Source organism: Sapajus apella, unplaced genomic scaffold (assembly GCF_009761245.1).
Source record: "Sapajus apella isolate SASKATOON/1434 unplaced genomic scaffold, GSC_monkey_1.0 scaffold81, whole genome shotgun sequence".
NCBI classification, from domain to species: Eukaryota; Metazoa; Chordata; class Mammalia; order Primates; family Cebidae; genus Sapajus; species Sapajus apella.
In genome coordinates, this window is record NW_022437021.1 from 5,786,394 (window position 1) to 5,813,094 (window position 26,701).

General features: G+C 37.4%; 1 protein-coding gene across 8 annotated transcripts in view; it reads right to left on the reverse strand.

Moving 5' to 3' along the window:
* The window catches only part of CDK14 (cyclin dependent kinase 14), a 602,339-nt gene that overhangs the window by 30,246 nt on the left and 545,392 nt on the right, over positions 1–26,701 (reverse strand). Inside the window, exon 15 of one of the 8 annotated variants that reach the window (XM_032253084.1) lies at positions 9,373–9,972. The exons of the other annotated variants lie outside the window; for them this stretch is intronic. The gene's annotated coding sequence lies outside the window, so the exon portion shown is untranslated. Of the gene's footprint in view, positions 1–9,372; positions 9,973–26,701 lie in introns of those variants that run through there. 8 annotated transcript variants of the gene reach the window in all.

Below are 26,701 nucleotides of genomic sequence, written 5' to 3' on the forward strand. Positions count from 1 at the left end.
TGAATACTTAATGATATTAAGGAAGTGCTGAAATGGTTTTTTTTGGCCAGGGGAGTGTGACCATGGTGTTGTGATTAAGTTTAAAAAGGACAGTATTTATAGAACTACATTCTAAAATATTTAAGAATAAACAATATTGTCCTGGATTTGTTGTGAAGTAATCTGGGTAGGAAGGGGAGTGTGGGGGTAGATCAAAGGAAAAAAGAACAGCAGGAAGTTGGTAATCATTGAAGCTGGGTACATGGGTATTCATTCTCTCCACTTTTGCATATGTTTAAAATTTTTCATAATAAAAAAATGTAAAAACACTATGTCTGTCCCTCTGGCCTCCTTGACTTCATCTCTTCCTTCTCCTTCTCTAAATCCCAGGCAAGTACTTCAGCTTTTAAGGCATTTCTGACCAAAACACCCCTGGCATGCGTTCTCCTCCCTGACCTCATGGAGAGGCCCTCATCTACATTATTACTCACCTGACATACATAGGCTGTATCATTTTAAGTAAAAATGATGTCAACAGCTTTTTCCTGATCTTCATTGCAGAAGTCACAAATAAGAAAAAAAAAAAAATTCTACTCATCCGTAATCCTACTCAACCAGGAGAAAACTAATGTTAACATTCTGCTGATATTTTTCAGTCTTCTTTCTATGCAATATATGTATACTTTAATTACAGAAATGGGGTGGTACTATACATAGCTGTTTTACAACCAGCTTTTTCAGTTAATGATAGGCATAGAGCATATTTTAGCATGATCATTAAATACTACCTTAATGACTAATAGTCACAAAACAACTGTATTATTATTTAACTTTTCTTCAAAACTAGGAAGGGGAAACTCCTTGAAGGCAGAAGGGATGTGAATTTGTGATGCATTTTGTATCCCTAGCAAAGCATGTTTCATGGTAAGTATTAATGATCATGCTTACTCAAGGTGGGAATCTCTGTTAAATATGTGGTTGTGCTTCTGCACCTCAGCTGACAAGGGGAATTTGAAGACTGTGATTACAAAGGATCCTATTACATTCTTAACCCAATGTCTATGATCTCTTGGTATTTAAGTGCAACAAAAAATTCAAGAACGGAAAGTTGCACATTTAATCACAGCAATGGCAGTCATTGATTTCTCAACTATATAATTCCAAATCAAAATAAGAACACTGACTTCTCAACTCAGCTTCTTTCATGTTAGATCAGCAGCAAAGACCGGAATCAAGTTGTGAAGAAGAGACATATGCTTTTACATGAAATCCAGTAAATTCTCCCATCACTAATCTATCCATAGCAATTAGGGAGGCCCTTTGGCTTAGGCCCAGCTACAGAGATCTGCAGAAGTCCTGTGTCCTGGGTGGCTACTAATTCACCTTTGGATAATATTTACTGTTTGATATAATTGAGAGGAAAAAGTAATTTTGGTTTTCTCTATAACACAAAAATAAAAATACAAAGTATAAACAAACAAAACAAAAACCTAAAAAAGACACAGGGTATAAAGCACTCCACACATTTGGTCAGGATTTCTAGAACTGGAAACTTATCATTTTATTAGTCTTCACTCTTTTTTGCTTGGCTACTCCATAAATGTTGTGCTATGTACCCCTTTGTACATTTTGAAGTTGAAATAGGATTTTTTATAATCATGAATTTAACTAGTGACAAAAAATGTAATGTTTGGTTTACAAAAAGTATTTACATTTTAAAATAAAGATTTTACTTCATTCTTTATAATGGGTCCAATGGTGTATAATAACAGCCTCCATTTAAAAAGTACATGAATAAATTGTTTTCTAACAGAAATTTTACATCATATGCTTTTCTTCTTTAGTACTTCCAGTGAACTTCACTTATAGAATTTTATTCTAACATAGCATGCGCCTTTTCTGGAATATCTTGATTTATTACTCTATAATACCCAATAATATAAATATGTACATAAGTTTAATTTTTTAAAATTTGCTAAGATAATAAAATTAAAAACATTTAAGATATTCTTTTGGATTAAATCATCATTAAAATTTTATTAGTACATAATTGATCAAATTAACAAAATACAAATTTGAAAATAATTATTAAAAATAAAAGTAAACCTTTTTTTTTTTTTTTTAAAGAAATGCAGTCTTGCTCTTTTGCCCAGGTTGGTCTTGAACACCTAGGCTCAAGTGATCCCATTGCTCCAATCTCCCTAGAAGCTGGGATGACAGGAGTGTGCCTTCAAACCCCAAAACTGAACTTTAACTGGGAACGTATCTCTTAATGAGGTGAATGAGGATGGCTTCCCTTCTCCCCAACTTAGCTGACATATCCCTGGAAGAACAGAATAAACATTAATTACTAGAATGAGCCTGGATTGATTACAGGAGGCTTTGATCAGAGGAGACTTTTTTGACACCAGTAAGCAAATCTAACCTTTTGTTTGTTATTTGGAAGTTTGTGCAGCTCAAGACAATGCTACCCAGTAAGAGGGGGACAGATGACATTTTCTTTGATAAAGGAGAAGAAGGGCCATTACAAAAGAAAGAGCAGCAGGTGTTCTCAGGCAGGTGAATTTTAGAACAACAAATGAAAATTAAGAAAGAGTTTGGGCATGAGGGGTACACTCATCCTCGTTCAAAAACTACGGGAACAGGATGTGAAACATACCTAATAGGAATTCATAATTTCATGGGGGAGACATATAATTAATAGAAATAAAATTTGATGTGAGTGAAAGAGTGAGATACAAGGTCAAAGAGAAAGAACAATTAATTACCTCTTCCTGGAGAAGTGAAAAAAAGACTTCTTAGAGAAATAAGTCTAAGAGAATAAGGAAGGAGGGCATTTCCACGTGCAGGGAACTTGGTCTAGAGGAATAGGAGAGTGAGGCGTGTTTTGTACCCCAAACAACTCTATGGGGGGAACACTGAGTGGGTTCTAGGGATTAGGTGGAAAGAGCAATCACGGACAGATCATGTAGGCCTCTGAATTCTTTACTTCACCAACTAGCCTATGGGACCCACTGGAACATTTCTAATCAGGAAGTGACTGCTTAGATTTGGAGTTGTGGAAATAAATCTCTTCTAGAAGTGAGGAAAACGGGCAGTGGTAAGGAGTAGGAATTACCCGAGGAAGGGAGTCAATTTAGGAAGCAGGTGAAGGATAGAGCCCCTCAGTGGGAACACAATGGGGAGTGGAGGAGAGCAAATGGATTTTAAGATAATACTTAGGAGACAAATTAACAGGTCCTGGTCGATCACTTAATGTCTTGTTGAAAGACAGGGCAAGTCACGGAGGATAGTGAGCTTTCTAGCTTGGGCAACAACACCAATATTAAGTAATGGACATGAAAGAGAACTCAGAATCTTCCAGTGAAGGTGGGACTCTGTCTCATTCATGTTTGTCTCTAAACCTCCTAACAGATCTTACTGGGTAAGTGAATGAATCTCACTGCATTTGACCTCACAAAAACAAGCACAATAATAAGATGCTACCTCTAGGCAGGATTTAAATTTTGTCTTATGATAAAATTTGTGGACTGCACACAACTGACCCTCAATCATAAAACAACAATTTAAAATCTAGTCAATTGTTGAATATAACAGTATCCATTTTTAAAAGACAACACTAGATATGAGCTGGCACAGTGACTCACACCTGTAATCCCAGCACTTTGGGAGGCTGAGGCGGGTGGATCACTTGAGGTCAGGAGTTCGAGACCAGTCTGGCCAATATGGTGAAACCCTGTCTCTGCTAAAAATATAAAAATTAGCTGAGCATGGTGCATGCCTGTGGTCCCAGCTACTTGGGAGGCTGATGCAGGAGAATTGCTTAAACCGGGGAGGTGGAGGTTACAGTGAGCTAAGATTGCGCCACTGCACACCAGCTTGGGGACAGAGTAAGACTCCATTTCAAAAAAAAAAAAAAAAACTCACAAAAAACAAAAAAACAAAACACTAAACACACATTCCATTAGAAAATAAGTTAGTCACAGATTAAACTTAAGCAATTTGGCCTCAAATTATGTAGTGTCAAGAAAGTTAATTCCATGTGTTTTTATGTGCTTACATTTTAAGAGACTATAGTTTAAAGTGGCATTTTCTCCAAGATTAGAACAATTTTTATTCTACTTACTCATAAAAGCATCTTTTAGTACATATAACAACGCTAGTCATAGGAATATGGAGATGAAGTCTGCTTCAATTGGAAAAGTCAGTTTTAAAAATTGTATTGATGGGAGGCCAAGGTGGGTGGACCAGCAGATCACCTGAGGTCAGAAGTTTGAGACCAGCCTGGCCAGCATGGCAAAACCCCATCTCTACTAAAAAATATAAAAATTGGCTGAGCACACGACTGCAGTCCCAGCTACCCAGGAGGCTGAGGAAGGAGAATCACTTGAACCTGGGAGGCAGTGGTTGCAGTGAGCTGAGCTTGTGCCACTAAACTCTAGCCTGGGTGACACAGTGAGACTATGTCTCCAAAAAAAAAAAAAAAGAATTGAAAACAGAATTTAAAAACAAGTTTTTCATAAAAGTTATTTGGTTATGACAAAATCATTTAAAATTATTTTCCTTTTTATTTGGTATTCTTCATTGTAAATAATTAAATACAAGATAATCAAAATTATTTTTAATTAACAAATCAATTTTCACTGAAGGAAAATGATTTATTTTTATTTCTCCACTTAAACAATAATCTTTCTATGTGGACAGGAGTACCAAGATGTCAAATATCATGGTCTTTAAATGTCATTTTAATATTAGAAACCCATGCAAATAACAATATACACTATTTATTGTCTATTACACACACCCATATTCATTTATTTCTGCCATCATCAGAACTAAGTGGTAGATTCTGACACATTTGGTGGAATCACTCATGACACTGAAACAACAAAATAGTTAAAATGCATTATTTTTCTCAGTATATAAAATTAGCATGTAGGTAATTTTAAAAGAGTCCCCAAATCCAGTATATCTTGTGGAGAAATATGCTAAGACAAGCATTTATTATTACTTTTAGGACTGTTACGAAGTTTGGACTCCAGTCCTTTCCATATCTGTGAACACGCAGGGAACAACTTATCATAGCATCACTATTTGACCTCTAAGGAACAGCTCGTGTCATCACAGAGCAAAAGTGCTGGTGAAACATTTATCGAGATAAAAGACCTCAAGCAGTTAACCTGCTCAGCAGAGGCAATGCAACCAGGCAACAGGATAATGACCTCTATCCAAATGTGGAAGGTACATCAATTTAATACCCTGACAGCTTGACAAAAGATGATGGCAGCTCAGCAGGAAAACATTAGCCATGATAACGCAGGGTACTGTATGTGAAAAGAATGAATTATAAAGCACAATGCTATTTGGGCCGAGTAGGGATTTTTTTTTTTTAACCAACTTTATATTTAGGACAGTAGTTATGCCTAAAGCCTCCTTCCATTCTTTTCTACCTGAAGAATATCCTGATAAAAGTAAAAAGGCAGTGTGGATTAAATCGACAGCTTAAACACAAATCGAGTTTCCTAACTAAGCCAGGAAAATGCTGCACATCATTTCTGGTAGGCTTGTTACTGTTTCAGAGTAGAAAAACCTGGGCATTGGTAAATTGGCTTAATCCACTTGAGGAAAACCTGGTAACTCAAATAAGTGTGAACAAGACCAGCCTTACTGTGTGTATTATTTTGTTTTATTTTTAAAGGGAGAGGGTACTTGGCCCACTTTGGGGTGCTTTAGATCTTCAGCTGTAAAATGTCCCTACTGTAAATTCAGTTTAAAAAAACAATTCAATTTTAGAGTAGTAGCATGATCATGCTTGTATGTTTATTCAAGGACCTTTACTCTGTGACAGGGTTTCAGCCTGTGAGGTTTTCTCTACACATGGCAGGCAGCTGTCAGAACCAGTGTGAGGGGTGAAAGGGCAGCCCGGCTGCTCTGTTAAATCATGGGGTTCCATCAACATCTCAGAATTCCTGCCGAGTGGGAGCTGGGAGACCACAGATTAGAGTACACTGGAGTGTGTATATTAGGTCACTCAGTGTCTATCAAAGCGGTATCACGCCGGTGAGCTGTACAATAGATTTTACTGTGTTCTGTTGAAAGAAAATGTAAGGAAAGTGGACATGTGTGTAGCAGACCATAGCTGAACACTGAATTCTTCTTGTCTTTAAATGGATAGATTTATTATCCACAAGATGAACGAAGAGTAGGGGAACAATCAATAGCTTTGGAAAACATGCGAGGCTGGTGGTTTCTATTCAGTGCTTGGAAATAACTGTTCAGCAGATGTGTATGAAGCAGATGAGTCCACAGCTCAGCACAGTGGAGGGGGAGGGGCCGGATCATGGCTGTGATCCTGGACCATGAACTTGTTTTATGACGCTGGATGGTCACTTCCCTTGTTTCCCAAAACTTTAATGTCCTCACTTGTGAATTGAAAATAATAACATCCCTTGTCTTATCTACATCTCAAAACTGGTAAATAAAAAATGAATTCCTAAATGAGAAAAGACTTTTAAAATGTTGAAAGGTATGCAGCATGATGGCATAAAGTCTGATATTTAATTAAGAAACAAAATGTAACTTGTGTTAGTGGATATTTGATCTACACGTAAAAATAGAAAATATCTGCTCCCTCATTACCTATTGTTTAATTTCTTTTTAAGAGAGAAAAATTCATGTTCCCCAAGGCATCATGTCATCTTTAATAAGATAATGGATAAAAGGTGAATAGTATCATGTCTAGCAAGTAAGGTGAAACTTTAAACAGCTTTAAAAATTTGTGTTACATTTATTTTCTCAATTATAGCTTCTTAAGCGGTTTCTTGACTGTGATAAACATATATCTGAATTTATATTAATGATAACTAACAAAATGCTTCCTATGTGCCAGGCACTGTTCTAATTATATTACAAAAATTAATTTTTTAATTCACATAACCATATGTAAAGTGGCCCTAATTATCAGTTTTTAGGTTATATCACACTCTTAAAAAATATAAGGCTCTGCATTATAATCTCACTTTGGGTTAAATACATTTTCTAATCTTGTAAAATGTGAACAGCCAACTACCTTCTACACAACAATTTCAATTTTTACCCTTTGTGGTAGACACTATTCTTTCCACATTTACAGATGAAAATATTATTTCCTAAGAGGTTGATTTGCACAGCAACCAAACGGCAAACCTAGGATTCACATGCAGGCTGTCAGGTGTACGTCCTGTCCTCTCTTAGTGTCAGAGGGCCTGAAACCCTTCTATTATTTGGGAGCAGCATCATGGTGTCCATTCGGACCATCTGGAATCCAAAATGGAGATACAAGGTTGAGATCTAATTAGTCACCCAGAAAATAACCTAAACACGCAATGTGGTACTGAGATTGGTTCACATTGGAGCCATGACCCAATCTACATTACATAAGAACAATCAACTAGGCAGTTAGTTGCTTCAGCATGAGTGTAGCAATGGCTGCCATGTCCAAAGCACTTTCCAGGATAGGAAGCTGAAAAGCTACCATATGGTCTCATGTTGACATTTATCCAGGTGAATTGCAGCTTGAAATGTATTTCTAACATTTGCTACTGTGAATGCAGAAAAGATATCATAAAATAAACCAAATGTGGACAGTCCTTTGTTTCTTCTTTTAAAAATTAGAACTATTTTTCAAAGTTGGTTGGAAATAAGTCCTTGAAGAAAATCTTTAAAAGACAGTAAAGAAATCCTGAGATCGAATTCTATTTTGTCTGTTTGTTGTTGGGTGACAAAAGACAGTGTGAAATACAAATAGGCATGGACAGAGCTGCATATAACAGCCTTGTGGCTTTCCCTTCAATCAACTCAGAGACTGTCTTTGTATTCAGTGACCTTTTAGGGGAATTTAAAATAAAAACTCAAAAGACACAGTACTATTTGTCTATACCAAAGACCCAATTATAACTCTCAGTCTCATCTTTTATGACTACTTCTCAAAATTCTGCCTAGGTGAGCAAGAACTGAAAAGTATTCCTTTTCTGGATAATGTTATCAAATGGCGTGAGGGCTTGGATGGTTGCTGTCACTGGTGATTGATTCTTTAATGAACTTCATCTGCAGGCCCAAGAGCACAGAGACCGCCCAGCTCTCTAGATTTTAAAATAGTGATCAATTCAGACACACACTGGGTTGTGTTTCTGGGACTAGTTAGAAGGACTAATGTATATTCTCTGAATAACAAAAACTGAAATTGAGATATATTTACAAACACATTCACACATACTCAGAGGCCTTATGAATAAAAAGCGAAAATGCCAAATTACTGGGATGCCTCTAGGCTGGATCAGTATCTTATGAAAAACATAAGGCTCTGCATTATGATCCCATTCTAGGTTAAACACATTTATAAATCTTGTAAAATATGAATAATATAAAAAATCTGACTGCTTTCTATCAAACAATTTCAGTTCACAGATCATTGCATCAGTAGAGCAGCTACAAGCTGCTGTTTTGCTTTTTAAAAAATTAATAGGCACTTCAAGTTTAGCCTCTTCACAAGGCCATCCTATTTATTTATACATTTTATTAATTCTGAAGCCAGTAGCTCCTCAATGGTGTATTTATGTTCAACTAGGTCAGGTCCGCTGGGATGATATTGGTCTTTCACAGAAGACACATTGAGCCTGTATGGACAGCAGGCTCAAGCTACCACATACATTTCCTTTCCTAAGATTTGAGTACATGAATGTGTTAGACTTTAGTGAAAAAAATATAGGAATCCAGATATGCATTTCATAAGTCTCTATGTGAGACTTTCTACACATAAGGGTGTCAGTAACACGTTGCCTCCTTATTAGGGAAGCAGGCATTTGGCAAACAGGCCATTTGTGATAGTTGGTTTGTGTAGCTCGGTGTAGTAGTTAACAGTGAAGGGCACCCACAAAAAAAATACCAATAGAGGGAAACAGTGAAAACTGTTCTCTCACATTACATTAATTTGCTTAAAAAGTATGCATGTGCTAACCAAGCCTACAAATCACTAATTGTCAAGTATGCTATAATAGAATAAAATTTAGTACAGAGAATACTTAGGTGAGATAAAAAACATTCATGTGTAGTGCTCCCCTCCCTGTGTCTGGGGTCAGTTGGGGGGAAATAGGGGAGGGACGGTGGGGGGTGGGGAGCTGGGGAGAGATAGCAAGGGGAGAGATGCCAGATATAGGTGAAGGGGAGGAAGGCAGCAAATCACACCGCCACGTGTGTACCTATGCAACAATCTTGCATGTTCTTCACATGTACCCCAAAACCTAAAATGCAATAAAATAAATAAATGGGGAAAAAAAAAGAAAATAAATACTACTTTCTGAAAAAAAAAAATTCATGTTTATATTTTTCAATAAATCCACGATTGATTACTTTGACAGTGATAATGCCATAGAGATAACTTTATAAATACTAACAATGCAGAGGATTTGACATTTAAAATGTTCAAATGCAAGATGACATTTTTACTTCCCCTTTCAAAAATGTTATGCATGGATTACTTTCAGAACTATTGGAGCCAACCCCCGTTGATGGGTAAATGTTGAAAGTATCTGGGATGTCCACTTCTTTGGTCTTTCTGCTCTCAGATTTTACTTGGTGGAATGTAATGGGCAGTATTCCCTTTTGAAACTATTATTAGCCAGAACTCACTGATGACTTAGTACGGAGTACTGGAGTTGAAGGAGACCTGGAGATCCAAAACTCTCTCCTCATTTCACAAAAGAGAACCAGAAGCCTCATGGAGATTAAGTGGCATGCTCAAGACCACAGCTAGTTGGTGAGTTTAGTCCAAAACTCATGTCTTTGGACTCCTGATATGGTGCTCATTCTCTCTGTTACCCTTAGTGTGGTAAAAGTCAGATGAACGGCACAAAGTCCTTACAGTTTCTATGTCAGCACATGATTATTAGATGTATGCTGTTGACTCTGAATGCTCTGAGGTTGGAAGAAATGTGCAGCAATCTAAATGTCACAGGCCTGGAAGTAATCAAAAGAAACTGAATGTTAGTTACTACTGTGCATAATGCCTGCAACATATCTGTGGTTGGTTGCAATGTATTATTAGAGCGTGGGTTTTTGTTGTGACTGTGTGAACCAAGCCGCATAGGGAACGCTGAAGAGCGATCACAAAAATACCTTTCTTTCCCTACTGTCCCTCAAGCAGCAGGGATCAAATAACTGTTTCTCAGCTGTCTGTCTTTTAAACAAAAATACCTCCTTCACTCTACGTGTATCTGTGGCAAGTTAGTGCCTGCTTCCTCTTCTCTCTTCTGTTCTATTTTTTAGACCCCAACCTTGGATCACCAGGGGATACTGGGACTAGAAAGGGCCTGACATGATGTTTTACAAATTTATCTTGGATTCCTTCAGTACGTCACAGTTTGTGCTCAATAAAGGCAGGCAGTGCAGAGCAGGCAGGCAGAAAACAGTCTGCAATTGGATATTGGGTGTGCAGAATCATCTGTTGCCAATCTGGATACTGGAAGGGCTTTCCACTCTGAGTATGACAGTTCCCATTTGTATTACAGGCCAGCTGCTATTATGCCAACAATGTAATAATGGTGTGTTTTATTGATCTGTGACATAACCAAGTCTTTCTGCATTTGTCTAGAAAATCACAAAACTTGATGAGATCTGGAAGAGCCATCTTTCATTCTCCTTACTTCTTAACTGCACATAAATCCCCCAATTCCTTTACCTTGACTCTGGCCTGGCCATTTAACTAGCTGAACATGTTTCCTAATTTTACTTTTCCATGGTGGCCTCATGTGGTAAATGCGGTTGACAGCAGTAGGTCTCTCTTCGGGTTGTTGTAAGGATTTAATGAGTAACATGTACAAGACTTTAATAGGGCCTGGCATATAGGCACTATATAAATAATAATTATTATAATTATTATTTCCATTCAACAAAATTAAGACTTCCTCATAGTTTTAGATATCAGCTGACTGTAATCACTTGTTCATCAGTGGTGGATTGGTTTGTTACCTAATGAACATCACATAGCTATAACGTAATTTATTCAACCATTCACTTACTATTGGACATTTAGTGTGTGGCCAATGTTCTGCTATGTAAGTGATATTGCATGCTATGCACCACTTCAAGCATCTATTCTTATAGCTTCCTTATGAAGTAGATATTTTAAATTCAACTCATAATTTCAAAATGAGGACACTATGTCTTAGGCAATATGAACCCAATATGACCACACAACTAAGAGGTATTTATGCCTTGAACCCATGCCTTGAAGCCTAATGTCTTTATCAATTGCCTGCCTATCTTCTTCTCCTAAATGGTTATAACAATTAGGTTGTGCACCTAATGTTGCAAACTCAATTTTTCCAGAATTTTTTTCATATGGATCATCTTATTCCTCAATAATTCTGAATATTACCACAGGCTGGGAGTAGGTTGGGGTGAGGGAGGAAAGGAAGTTGTTGGTCAAAGTGACAAAGCTTCAATTAGATAAGAGAGATAAGTTTTGAGATCTACTGCACAAGCAGAGTGACTGCAGTCAATAATAATGTATTGTATATTTCAAAATGATTAAAAGAGTAAATTTCAAATTTCCAATACAAAAAAATAGTAAGTAAGTGAGGTGATGGATATGTCAATTAGCTTGATTTAATCATTCCACATTGCATGCATGTATCAAATCATCACCTTATACTCCATACATACATATGATAATAATTTGTCAATTAAAAATAATATTCAAAAAAGAATTCAGAGTAACTGCAGTGATATTTTCACCTTGAGCCCAAACTCCTCAATTTAAAATCTCTGACCTGTTGTTAGAAATGTTTACATTGCAACACTATCAGCAGCTTTGTCAAATCTTGCACTGGCTTCTAAAGGACCTGGTCACTTCCTTGTATCCATTTACTCTTAACTGCCTGGATCGGCAAGATACGGAATGGACATGAAGAGCAATTTCTGAGGCTCGAGTGGACAATATAATTATGATCCAGCAAGAAGATCTTCTTTGCTGCTTTCACCTACTACAAGCTTATATAACACATTTAATAAAATCTGACTAATACCTTGTTAGTCAGGGAGAAACTCCCATCATCACTATTGGGAGCGGTGTGAACAAATCACACAAGTGCTGGTTTTAGGAACATACAGATAAATGTGGTGTCTTGAAGATAGGGATAGTAACTGAAGAACAACTATATAAGTGTGCTACATGCATAACTGATATTACTGTGCACTTGGGGCCCCAACATTTCCCAGAGAAAGAAGCTGGGATGGCACTGGCAATACTACACATCCAAGCTGAGGCTGCCCTCTCCAACTACCTGCCCCTTCCCTAAGAGAACTTGCAACTATAATAATCATGGTTAAAGTTTATGTATCGTTACTATGTGCCTGTCTCCACTCTATGTACTTTATATGTATAAATTTAATGTAGCTAATGTAATCCTCACAACAACCTATGAAGTAGAGATGATTATTATTACTATTATTTTCTCCATATGATAAATGAGGAACCAGAAGTATGGAGAGGGTAAGTGATTTCCCTAAAGTTACAGAGTCAATAAGTGCTAAGGCTGGGAGTTGACTCTGGTAGTCTGATCTTGGGGCCTTTGTTCTTTGTCACTGCAGATGCTCTATGGGCCAACAGGTGGCTCTGGGCCCTGGCTCCTCTTCCTCTCCCAACCTCCCCTCTTTCCTGCCCAGTTCAATGCGACTTCCTGCCGTTTGCTCCTCCACTGGCACCTTCACAGAAGTGACTGCTCCCAGGCTTGAATTTCCCAATTGGTCTCCTACCCCCCACCTTCCCCATTCCCAAGAATGTTCCTTCCACCTGTACCATGAAACCTTCTGTGAGAGTGAAAGAAATTTAAACATAGTACAGAAACAAAGAAAAATCACTTTCTTTCCATACAAGTCTGAAATGATTACTAAGAATACCTGAAAAATAAATGTTTAATACAAAAAAATGGAAAATTGTCAGAATTTATGTAATCTAATGTTTCCATGTGTTATAAAGTCCCCCATTGAGGGTTTTCCAGAAGTATGTCCATGCTAATGCCATTGGCCTGTGAAAGAAGGCAGTGGCTGTTCACTTTTATGTGCCTCTCTTTCTTAGTTTTTAAAAAATAACAAACATTTAAGATACCAAGAGAAAACTTAATCTTGCCTAAGTGTCAAGCTTGGAGAGGGCAGAATAGCTAATCTGCTTTCTTGACTTCTGTGGAGGATTTATTACTTTAGTGTTATATTAAAAATGTATTTAAATTTCATGTTGACATTTTATGAACTTAATAGAAATTATTGATTCACAAATTGAGGGAAAAACTAAGATTAATATTTTATTTATCATGTTCTAGCTATGTGCCGAATGTCAAGAAGGATTTAGAAACTCTAACAAGGATCTTATAGCTTTGTTGTTTTAATATTCAGTTTAACTATTAATTTTGCAATAATTTATTAGATTTTAGGTGTATCTGAATTCACTTATTATTTAGAAGTTGTCTGCCTCAAATGTTTTGAAACAGTAAAGGAAAGGATTTGTTAAAAAGGGAACGTAACTAAAATAATGAAGAGGTTATGACTTCACTGTAAAAGCATGATTTTTGTACCTTCACAGCCATTTTTAGAATTAGCCTATCATGAAAACAACTTGTGCTGTTATTGGTAATCAAAATGTAACATTATTTCTCACTCTGCTCTGGTAGTATAGAAAAACACACTGCTCTAAACAATAAACCTTGTATTTTACAAACTTCACCAATCAGATTTTTCTCAGGATATACTGTAAATTATACAGAAAATGTCTTGCTTTCCAAAAGAAGTAAATTCAGTTTTTCAGCTTTACATCCCACTCTAAGAAACTCACTCTCTGGCCTGAGTTGCCATCATGGCATGTCCTGGCTGTCCTACCACTGATTCTGCGCCCAGGGCGGCTCATGCCTGAATCCTCTTCATCCACTCCCTACCTCTATACCACAGTATCCATAATCCTACTGACTCGTCCAGACCCAGATCAAATGCCCTTCCACGGTGAGTCTTCTAAGTCAGAGGCAGTGCCGTTCTGTTGAGAATTTTGACACCAATTGCTCATATCTCTTCACATCACTTCTCTGCTGACATGCCTTTCCGAGGTTTATGTGGGTCTCCACATTTCCCTTCCCAACTAAACTCTGAGCTCCCAGGGATCAGTGACTCTGGATATAGTCAATAATTTATTTTCTCTTTTGTATTGTATATACACTTGTGAGCTGCCTCCAGCCTCATGATAAACATTATATAAATATATAATGCTTATAAAGCAATCACAGAATAAAGAAATGTAGATTTTTAAATGTATGGGCCTGTAAGAGCAATTGTGTTATTGTAGTGACCCCTTATATTCTGAAAAACCCATAACATCCATGTACGCAAATAGGCTTGTTAAATACATTATAATAAAGTAAATAAAAAGGAAATAGCAAGTGTGGAATAGTAAAAGGAGTTTGAAATAGACAAAGAAAATCTTTAAAAATATATGTAGTATAAAGTAAATATTTGATTACTTATAAATCTGTACAAGTAAAATCAATAGATAACTACACACTAAATTTTGGCTATAGGTTTCAATCATCTGTTGAACAGAACATTTCAGTACAAGTATTGAAAGACTGCAGGTCATTTATTTGAATTTATATCCCCTCCCTATCATAACACAAACTTTATACATATATTATCTAGATGGTGGTCGGGGACTTTCCTGCTCTTTAAGTCTGGGTAAAACTGGCAGGGACCCTGCCACAGGCCATGGAAGTCCATAGTCCCCAAGGTTTCTGTAAATTCCAGGGTGGAGGTGGTACTCATGCTCTCAGGGACCTGGGCTGGAATGGGCCACGCACAATAAACTGTAGCTCACAGTAGATGCTTTCAGTGCAATTTGCTGATGATGGGGAAGGTGGAGCCAAGGGCACATGGTCTTTTGACACCCAGATGATTTCTTTCTCCCTATTATTTTTCGTTTTCTTTCGTCTTCATTTTCTCCAGCCTGAACAAATTCAGATTTTCTAAAGGAAATCTTTGCATCATCTTATTTTCCCAATCTAAGAAGATCTCATTCCTAAATATAATCTCTAATTAATAATTCTTCACACAAAAGTAGTATGCTTCTTGAGACAAATTCAAATCCTAGCTGTTAACCAGTAAAAATGTTTTCCCATCACACTCATGCATTTAAAAGGTAGTATATTGTTAAAAAGCTGAGAACAATAGAGAAAACCAGAGCTCACCAGATCTCAGCAGCTACCACCACTCCCTCACCATCAGTGACTGAGGCTGCAGGTGTCCTATAAACACCACCATGGCCATACACCAGAACCTACCATCAAGTTGCATTGGGAACCTTCTGTCATGGGCTGGTAACCTCAGTTTTGATCCCATTGCCTAACTTCTGGCAGACTTTTGGTTGTCATGCACAACTCAAACTGCTGCCTTCTGTCCAATGTTGTTTCCTTCACAGTAATTGAGATTACTGTGGTCTGGAGCCTGTAGGCCAGCTCCACTTTTGCTTGCTGCTGGGCACAGCCTCTGCTCCCACCGGTCCAGACAGTGAGATTGGGACAGCACTTTAGATAATATGGATTTTGAATAATTGGCTATGCGTAATTGATAATTAGATCTATTTTAGATTTCAGATATCATTTCCAAATGTCCAAGTGTTTATAATTCTCATGATGTAAAGTTATCCATATACATAGAATGCTTGTTTTCACCACTGAGGCAGTAGGCAGAAAGAGGACTAAGTGTTATCTCAGAAAATAACAGCAGGCAACAGCATGACCAGGCTGAGTGACTTAGTTAGGCCAATCTATGGCCACGAAGCTGTTAGCTGTGAGCAGCCAGAAGTACTTGGTTCCATACCTTCTAACCATCTTCATTTTTCTTGGCAAATCATTTCCACAATTTGTTTTTTGTTAGAAAACACAGTATCCCATAGTCATGCTACCAAGCCAGCATGTTCTCTGTTTCCAGTTAAAGGGAATATAAAGATGCCAGAAAATATTTACCCAAACAGTGCTGTTTTTCATTAGAATGACACTTTTGGAACCTGGTTACTACAATATCAACTCTATTTTGATCAATTACCATGAAGCACTACATTGAAATAGGCATTTTTCTATCAGCAACATATCACATTTGTTGCATATTAAATAAGCTGTCCACAGATATTAAAAGTTTTTTCCTGCTGGTAAAAGTACATTATCGAACTACAACATAATTCCCATTTTCTTTTCAAGCCCTAAAGTTTAAGAAATTAAATTTTTGGGGGGTTGCCTCTAGATAGCCAGGACATTAAATACCTCCTGTAACCTGACTGTGTCTAAGCTAAACAAAGATGTCAACCCTTTGCCCATCAATTCCTTACCTCTGACAGGATAGAGGAACCACTTACTCACATACCTGCCTTAGAATAGCCTCTCACAGTCTTCCTTTTCTATGGCAATTTTCATTATAATGTAACTTATCTAGGAAAGCACACATTACTTCACAGAAAAACTTCTCAGAAACTAGATAATATTTCATATTGCATTAATATGTAAATTGTGACATTCTACATCTCCAGTGTAATGAGTCTGGAAGTGTAACAACCTAATGGATGTCAAAAATTTCTATGTTTGGCCTGTAATCTCAGCACTTTTGGAGGTCAAGGCAGGCTGATCAATTGAGCTGAGGAGTTTGAGACTAGCTTGGGAATCATGGCAAAAAAATTGGCTGGGCGTGGTAATACGTGCCTGTAGTTCTAGCTACTCAGGAGGCTAAGGTGGGCAGAATGCTTGAGGCTGAGGGGTCGAGGCTGCAGTGAGCCAGGATTGCAGCACTGCACTCCAGCCTAGGCTACGGAATGGGAGCCTATCTAATATACATACATACAAATATATATATATGTATATATAAGAAGCTTTCTTGGGAGTTATGAAGCTCATCATAGCCTTGAGAAATACAGGGGCATCATAGATGGCACGTGCCAGACCAGAAGCTCCTGTGGATATGATGGACCAGAGTATCTGACTGAGAGTACTCACTGTAAAGTGGGACTCTGCACTGGATGACAGGGACATACTGCTTACTCATGATATGCCAGGAATTACAGATACTAATGCCCATTTGCCCAACCATTCTGCAAAGTCAGCAAATGAGAGTGTGGAGGACTTTCCATGTGCCATGCAAGTGCCAGCCTAAGAGCTTGACGGGTATCATTACAGTCACTTCTCATCATACATCTTTGGGATGTGAGTATGATTGTCATCACTCTCTAGATGAGGAAATGGGGACTTCTTTCGAAAGGCCACAGAGTTAATAAGTGTCAGATGAGCATTCAAACCAGGACAGTTGACTCCAGAACCTGAACTCCTAACGGACATACTACAATGACCCAATGACTCTCAGGTAACAGGAGACACTTGACATCTGTCCTTCCTCTCTCATTGAATCCACAGCATCAGCTTTTTAAGATTAGTAGTATCACCCATACTTGTAAATGAAGAAAACGAGCCTTGGTAAGATTCAAGAAACTGGTTTTTTTTTTTTTTTTTTTTTTTTTTTTCTGAGATGGAGTTTCGCTCGTTACCCAGGCTGGAGTGCAATGGCACGATCTCAGCTCACCGCAACCTCCGCTTCCTGGATTCAAGCAATTCTCCTGCCTCAACCTTCAGAGTAGATAGGACTACAGGCTTGCGCCACCATGCCCAGCTAATTTTTGTATTTTTAGTAGAGACGGGATTTCACCATGTTGACCACGATGGTCTCAATCTCTTGACCTCGTGATCCACCTGCCTCGAACTCTCAAAGTGCTTGGATTATAGGCGTGAGCCACCGTGCCCGGCCACTGCTTTTCATAAACACATTCTTTCTTCTCATAGAGAAAGAAAACATGAAATATGTGATTCAGCAACCTCTCTGATGAACTTTATTTTGCATCCTAATTTGGACCCAAATTCCAAACTCTTTTTCCACATGTTTCCCTGTTTTAAATCTCTTTGAGCACTTAAGATACCTAAGTCACAAGGATGGAATTTAATTCCTAGAGACATGTAATGCACAAAATATGGAAATGACAGCTGCTTAAAATAAAATATAGGTAGTATCATCCAAATGAAGGCCCACCCAAAAATGGCATTTCAAATCCTCAACATTTCCTTAAGTGCTATTTGCATGTTCTTCAGTTTTGTCTACAGTGTTTTACAGGCTGCTCATGCTCCAAGTGTGGACTCTGCCAAGAGGCTCAGCATAAAATGGTTTCAAATGCAGAGAATGTGATGGGAATATCATTTGAAACCATATGGCTTTTCACAAATGCTCCAAATGGCCACCACTCAAAGGAACAAGATTTTAAAAAATAATTCCCCCACTATTAAAAATATATGAATAAATAAACAACGGCAATGACTTCCTTTTCCCCACTGGATTTGGGAATGGGTTGGGGAGTCTGAATTGCTTCTAGTCTGTGGCTGATTTTCAGTTCAGATAACTCATCTTTATTCATTTCCTTTCAGTCATGATGAGCCATATTGAGAGCAGCTGTAGGCAAGAGAGAGAGAGGGAAAAAAAAAAATGGATCTCCTCACTCCCTCCTTAAATTGTTGTCGAATAGCCACTCTAAAGAATCCATCTGGGCTCACTGCTGTGCTGGGCACCCATGAAGTAATAGAAAACAGGAGAAAGGACAGTTTAAGGCAAATTTAATGAAGATATTTAAAAATTACCCAGTCACATATTTTGAGGAAAAATCAACCTTGGAATGATTTAATTCAATGTCAGGTAGACCAAGCCCATAGGGAAATTATATTTCAAATTAAATTTTAAAAAATACAACAAATTGTACTTTAAAGGTGATGGGAAACACCAGTAGTGGGCAACTAGTTAATGAGAGGTCTGGTGGCCTAGTCCAGCAAAAGTTACTTAGAAAGTTAGAAGGTGATGAACGAATGCCAACAAGCTAGGCCTTAAAATGTAAGAACAGTGAAATGATTATGGGAAATTGACTTGTGCAATGCAGAATGAAATAAAAAATGACTTAGATTGGTGATAGAGTTTTTATATTTCAAAATGTCTTTCTAGGTTTACCCAGCAAGTGAATTAGGGGTCAAAACTTAGTTTTATTTTGTTTTTAAATTTTGGACAAATGATAAATATTTTTTGGATCAAGCTTAGTCTGAGCTAGGAAGTAAATGCTTTTATTAACATTTTATTTAAAATGATTTCATCTGTTTTAATATATAAACCCAACAGAAATCTTGCTTAAGCATGGGTCATTCTACTATATTTTAATGACACAAAAATGGCTTCGGTTTCAAACGGGGGACTTTGCAAGTTATCATCACATAAAACATTGCAATCTTGTTTATTTTCTAGCATTTTTGTTCATGTGTTTTTAATGGTTACATGAACCAAATGCTTAGGCAACTGTGTCAAAGGTGAGAGTGAATAAGAAACAAAGGTCTGTTACACTGCCAGCTGAGAACTAACCGCTTCACAAGTTTTCTTAAAATGTGGCTAAGAGAATAAAAAGAATTCTAAGCTGTATTTGCAAACAACCAAGAAAACATAATGACTAAAATTCACAAAGAAAGTTTTGAGAAGCTAGGGAAAAAGTAAACAAAATAATCATCATGAAATACACAAAGAAAATGCAAACTCTCTTACCTTTAATTTATTAACTAGAATTAGTAATGGTCTTTACCTCCCAGTACCTTTGAACTTTTTGTTACTTGGCATTGCTGCCTACCCTCTCCTTTGTGACATTTATTTTTGTTTGGTTCCCACAGCTTTGATTCTCTGTCCACCTCTGTAATAGCATCTTCTCAGTATCCTTGGCTAGCTTGTCTTCCTTCCGGCTGTTCCTTATTTCTGCTTTCCTCCAGCATTCTAGGATCTTAAGCCCTGTTCTCTTAATCCTCACCTTTCCTGGGAGTCCACACATTTTCGTGTCAATAGCTTACTTCTGATCATTCCCACATCAACATGCCCTTCCTCATTCTTTACCCTGAAATCTATAGTCATTAGACTATGTCCATCTCCCACTGTATCCACTTCAGTATGCCCTAAGCCAGACGCCACTTCCGTCACCAAAATATCCACTTCTCTAGGCTTAAAAAGTTTGGCTCATTTTTTAACTTCTCTCTCTTCTTTGGCCAATATAGCCAATTAGTCACCAAATATGACTGATTTGTCAAAGATTTCCCTCTGTATCTTTCTTCTCATTAATTTGACCTAGGCTCTCATCATTTCAAAGCTAAATTACTGTCATAATAATACTAACAACAACTCAATGTCAGCTAGTATGTGCCAAGTAGTGCGCTAATTGCTTCAAATGAATTATCTCATTACACAGGAAGAAACCAAGGCACAAAGACTAAGTTATTTGACCAAGGTGACACAGTAAGAGGAGCCAGGATTTGAACCCAGCCATCTGAGATTGAATTGCTTCTCACAGAATCTCTCATCCAAGATGTATATTATATCCACTTAATTTTTCTAAAATAGTGTTTTTAAGGCGGCAATATGTACCAGTAACCTTAATTATCCATACTTGTTGGCTTCAAAATTATTTTGACTTAAAATTTCTGAAAGTGTATCTTAAGGATATAATTAGCAATGTATGGAAATATTTATATGCAGGGATCTTCATGACAACATGAATCATATAGTTAGAACATATAATTAGAAACAACTTTAATGTTCAATGGTTGGCTAAACATAACTGTGGCACATTCATATTAAGGAAAATATACCAAGCAGAAGAGGATTTGATGACATGGGTAAATATTCAAGATTTACTAAGTGGAATAAAAAAGATTATAAAAGTTAAGTAATGTATAAACCCAATTTTGTTAAAAAAAAGAAAAAAAGCCAAGACAAATAATAAAACCCCCAACACCTGGAAAGATGTTAAAATGTTAAGATGGAAAAATGTTCTCCAGAATGGTTTCTGAGGTTTGGGGACTTTGAGAGACTTATTTTCATACTTTTGCAAAATTTTACAATGAACATATTTACACATTGCAATCAGAACTCCCTCCCAGAGTAAACGTTATTCAAATCTCATTACTTCCAAAGTCTCATTTCCCTGCTCAGAGACACAACTAAAAATACTTTTTTGTTTTTTGTCAACTTTTCTTTTTTTTAAACTTTTTATTTTAAATTCAGGGGTATATGTGCAGGTTTGTTTCACAGGTAAACTTGTGTCATGGGGGTTTGTTGTACAGATTATTTCATTACTCAGGTATTAAGTCTAGTTACCTATTAGTTATTTTTCCTTATCCCCTCCCTCCTCCCATCTTCCATCCTCTAATGGGTCCCAGTATGTGTTATTCCCCTTTATGTGTCCATGTGCTCTCATCATTTAGCTCCCACTTGTAAGCGAGAACATCTAGTATTTGATTTTCTGTTCCTGCATTAGTTTGCTAGAGAAAATGGCCTCCAGCTCCATCCATGTCCCTGCAAAGGACATGATCTCATTCTTTTTCTTGGATGCATAGTATTCTATGGTGTGTATGTGCCACATTTTCTTTATTTAGTTTATCATTGATGGGCATTTAGGTTGATTCCACGTCTTTGCCATTGTGAATAGTGCTGCAATGAACATATGCCTGCATGTGTCTTTATAACAGAATGATTTATATTCCTTTAAGCATAATAGGATTTCTGGGTCAAATGACAGTTCTGCTTTTAGCTCCTTGAGGAATTGCCACGCTGTAGTCTACAATGGTTGAACTAATTTACACTCCTGCCAACACTATACAAGTGTTCCTTTTTCTCCACAACCTCACCAGCATCAGTTATTATAAATACTTATTGTCTGTTGTATCAAGTTGAAAATTTCTCTGCCTATAATTCAAGTTCCTGAGTCTAGGGCTACTTGTTAGTTTTTCAATCTGTGTCTGCATCTTTCCAGGAGAATCTCTGACCCTGCCAGACCAATCTCCTAGCTATGCTGCCCTGATCCATTCCCACCAGCCCTACAGCTGGCCACAGCTCTATTCCATCCCTCACCCTTCGCTGATGCAGATGTTTCAATCCCTTCCTTGAATTCTTCAGAGCGTAACTCTGACTCATTTATAATACAAACTGTTTGGGGCTTCTCTCTGTTCTTGACATACATGGAAAATGGCACTCAACCTGTGCCACTGTAGTTATTATATCAGATCATCCTTACCATAAGCAAATCAGGAAAATGGTGTTAATAGTGCTTCCCACATTTATGTGCTAGAATTTTAATACTGACATGCTAACCTCAGTTGCTCTTCTCTATCTGCTACATCACATGTTCACACTCCCCACCTGTATCAACTGATATATTTACATGTATGTCTTTCTTGCTCATTTGTCAGTTCCTTAAGCACAGTGATAATATCTAATTATTTGTAGGCTTTATAGCCTGAGAACAGAGTATTCAATAAAAATTTATTGAACAAATTACAAGTGAATCTTTATGTAACATAAGTACAAGTTGTTTGAAGAAAATTCTGGAAGCAACTGTCACATGACTTATGAATGCAACATGAGCACCAGAAATAATTCGATAAATGAAATGAATTAGATAAATATTAAAGTGAAAGAGTATGTTCTATATCCGCTTAGCTTTATCAGATATCTAAGAGATGCACAGAAGTAAACCTGAAAATGTAACATAATGAAATTCTTATCATCATAGTAATCTCTGATACTACAAGATACGATTTAGTAATGAAATAAGTGAATGGGAGAAAAAAGAATTTTGACGGATTGTGATTCCCAAGTGGTAATTCTAGCTGCTATTTTTCCCCAGTATATTCGAAATTACTCTTAAGTTGCTATGTATCTTTGGAGACCCAAAGATCATACCACGATTTGTAAGACTCAACACTATGAAAAAGTGGTCTATGTGGGGAGCTATAATTTTTCTGTGAGGCTTTGGAGAAGTTGTAACCACACAAGGAAAGTATGACTAGTTTATAAAGCCAACCAAGTCCATTGGTAGCATTTAAGAACACCATAATCCCAAACACACAAGTTTGGTTTTATATAATGCATGAATATAACTCCAAATGAGTCTGCATACTGCAAAAACTGTTCCATTTCATGTTGGCCTTAATTTCTATTACTTTAGACTACTTCACTTTTCTCTTTTGAGCTTGATGGGCCATAACATTACATCATAGGTGGGCAATACTGAGACTGCTCTCTCCATCTAAGTGACCATGAAATATAGATATTTAGCTACCAGGGACTTCTGTCACCCATCTAGGCCTGAGTTTGGGTCAAAGGTAGAACATGCAGAGAAAAGGGAAGCATTTTTTTCTTTTCCGCATCTGTGATATAATGAACACAAGTGCCCTTTTAAACCAAATATGGACCTCCAAGAGAGATGCCGTTCCAAACCAGCTTCTATTTAGATTGTTATAAAAGCATGGCAAATTACTATTTAAAAATAGCACTGTTAAGAAAACCAGAGAAACAAAAGTCAGGAAATAAAAACCTTTTTTTGTTTTTTGAGACTGAGTCTTGCTCTGTCTCTCAGGCTGGAGTGCAATGGTGCAATCTCAGCTCACTGCAACCTCTGCCTCCTGGCTTCAAGCGATTCTCCTGCCTCAGCCTCCCGAGTACCTGGGATTACAGGCGCCTCCTAGCACACCCAGCTAATTTTTATATTTTTTAGTAGAGCCTGGGTTTCGCCATGTTGGCCAGGCTGGTCTTGAACTCCTGATCCCAGGTTATCCACTCGCATCAGCCTCCCATAGTGCTGGGATTACAGGCGTGAGCCACTATGCCCAGCCAGGTATGGTTTTAAATGGAATCCCATCATAACCCTGGAGTTAGGGAAACTCAGATCCAGCCCCTCACTTTACAGGCTAACCACACTTGCTCAGGCTTTTAACAGGTGAAATTATGTTTTGCATGAATGAGAGCATGATTAAATTCATAGTTGTCTGGATTTGAATAGCAACAAGTCACTTTTAATAGGTCTATTCTGTATTAGGGATATGATCTGAAATGAGTGGATTCTGTGATGAGGATGCTCCCACTGGACTTGTACCTGTTAGCAAATCAGAGTCACTTTGAAACTGGGACTTTGAGTTCTCAGTCCAAATTATGAGACAGCCTAAAGACTGGGGTATGGGAATGAGGCGGATAAGAGCAAGAGGCTGAATACTAAAGCAGAAACATAGGGAGTATTCCCATCAAGGGGGAACTCTGTTTTAAGAATAAATTATGTCTGCTTCATGGGATATACAATCCTCAGGACACTGCAGGCATTAAATAGGAAATATTAATAATGACATCTGTGTCCTTCAACAGAGAGTTCTTTGCATAAACACAATAAAAATACTTTATGCATTAATGAGGCAAATAAGAAATAAGAATCTTGTATTTATTATACTACTACTTAATTCATTTGGATAAAAGGCCTGAAAGATAGATCTCAATCAAAATTCAAATTCTAATATTCTTTAAAGACATAAAACTGTATTATCCTTAAATATATACAGAAACTAGAAGGCTAACTTTATCAACTAGAGGTCCTTCCTGGGCTCACTTGGGCTCAGAATATTAACGGTAATTCCAACATGCTTGAAAACAGTTTTCTTAATAGGACAAACACAGTCCTTTGTGTTTTTCTTCAGAACTGCCATTGACTTAGCAACTATTTTTCATAGATGGAGTAAAGGCCAAATTCTTACCAAAAATTATTATATACTAAATAAAGTTTAGGTGTTTAAAAAGTTGCATAAATTTAGTGTGAACATAAAATATATGTTTGTGCATGTGTGAACACACATAGAAACACATACATACATAACTAGAACATAAACCTTAGGGCTTTCTAGTCCTTTTAGACCAATCTGGGGAAAAAAAATCACAATTATCTGAAACATATGTAAACATATAAGAGCAGCAAATGTAAATGGATTGACTAGCTTTCACTAAATAGATAATTAATTGGTTAATCTATTTTAATTTAAAAGGTGACTTGGAAAGGAAAACTACATTTTAAAGACATGCTTTAAACACAAAATGCCCCCTTGTAAACAGCCAGCAAGCAGGGGGTGTTATATCCTGGCATTAAAATGGTTAAGTGCAATGTTGAATGTCCCTTCCACTTCCTCCTGACCAGAAGATGTTGTAATTTTTTGGATTTATGAATTGACCAGGCCAGTCAGCGTCTTGAACACAATAGGCTCTGCCTAGATCTATCCCTTACCTGCTGGGAAGAGACAATTCCCCTCACACTTGGAACCCAGAAGCCCTTTAAGCGGCTTGCTCTGTAACCGTGGCAGCTGGGCCCTACACAATTCTTCCTCTCCTGCCACCAGGCCTCACTAAATAAAAACTATGGTGTCTTGTTAGCCAACAACTGAGCATGAAATCACTACATTGCAATCCCCTACTTTCTGAATCAATCAATTTTCCCCCACCACTACGGATCTGGATGCACAGGGTCAGTAAAGAGAGGGGAAAAATGGAGTGGAAGAAAATGAATGTTATCAGGGCAACCAGAACACACTCATATGGTATAGTTAATTCTGTACAGTGAAATTAGTGCATTCACATAAAACAGTTTAGAGCTAGCTAATAAAACCAACACGTGTACTATCTAATGTCATCATCATGCTTTGAACTTGCACAGGATATATAGTGGAGAGAACTGTAGAGACAGATATGGGGCCAGGAACAAGCTTTTGTCAGCCTAAAATTGCTAACAGATTAGAGTGTGTCTGACAAGGCACTAAGATTGTAACATATGTTCTTTTTAAGGAGTATTAACATTTTATGCATTAGCTACATGTTAAGGGAGAGAGAGCTTGAACTGCTAAAACTATTAGAATGTCATTTGCAGTCCATCAGCAATTTGCTTCCACTCTTGGAATTCCGTCTGTGCCTGCATGGGAGGATGGAGTACACAAGCAAGGTGGCAGGAAGGGAACAGAAGGAAAGTCAAAAAGGAAGGAGCATGAAGAATTAGGGTGCAACATGCTGAAAGTGGTAACTTTTTTTTTTTTTTGAAGCTCCCAATGTAAATGGCATGTTCAGAAAATGGTTTCAGAGGAGGGAAAAGATGTTTTGTAATATTGAAATAAAGCTCTTTTCAATGTTTCTTCTCACCTAAATAATATCTCAAATCTATTATTACTTCCCTTCTTTGAGGACTATGTGCTCAGTATCTTGAAATGGACCTTTTGCTCATATATTGCAATGATTTCTTCTCAACAGGGAAAAACTGTTTTATGGCAAAAGTCAAGGTGTTAAATAAATGTTATTATTAACAGGAATCCAAGATTACCGGTCCATCCAAAGTAATCTAAAATCATTAGGTCTCCACTCCAGGGCACAGTCTTCCTAATCACAGGTTTTCATGTATGGGGTCTCCTATTTTTATATAAAATTTCAACAACTGTTGCTGTTGGTCTGCAGCCCCTTACAGGTAGTACATATGTCTCCTGTAACGCCTGATACATGGCAAGAACGGAATAAACATTTGTTCACTTGCCCTAATATGAAGGAAATGAAAAAAAAAAAAAAAAAAAAAACAATACTCAAAGGAAGACATCCCACCAGCAGCCTATTTATACACCCCTCTCAGAGTTCCCCAGGGACTCCTGGGTGTGCCTGACCATAATCCTCATTGCTCTGACCAGACAAACTGATTGTTGTCTATCTCTCCCAAAAGAATGCAATGTCCTTAAGGGTGGACATTATGGCTCACTTGACA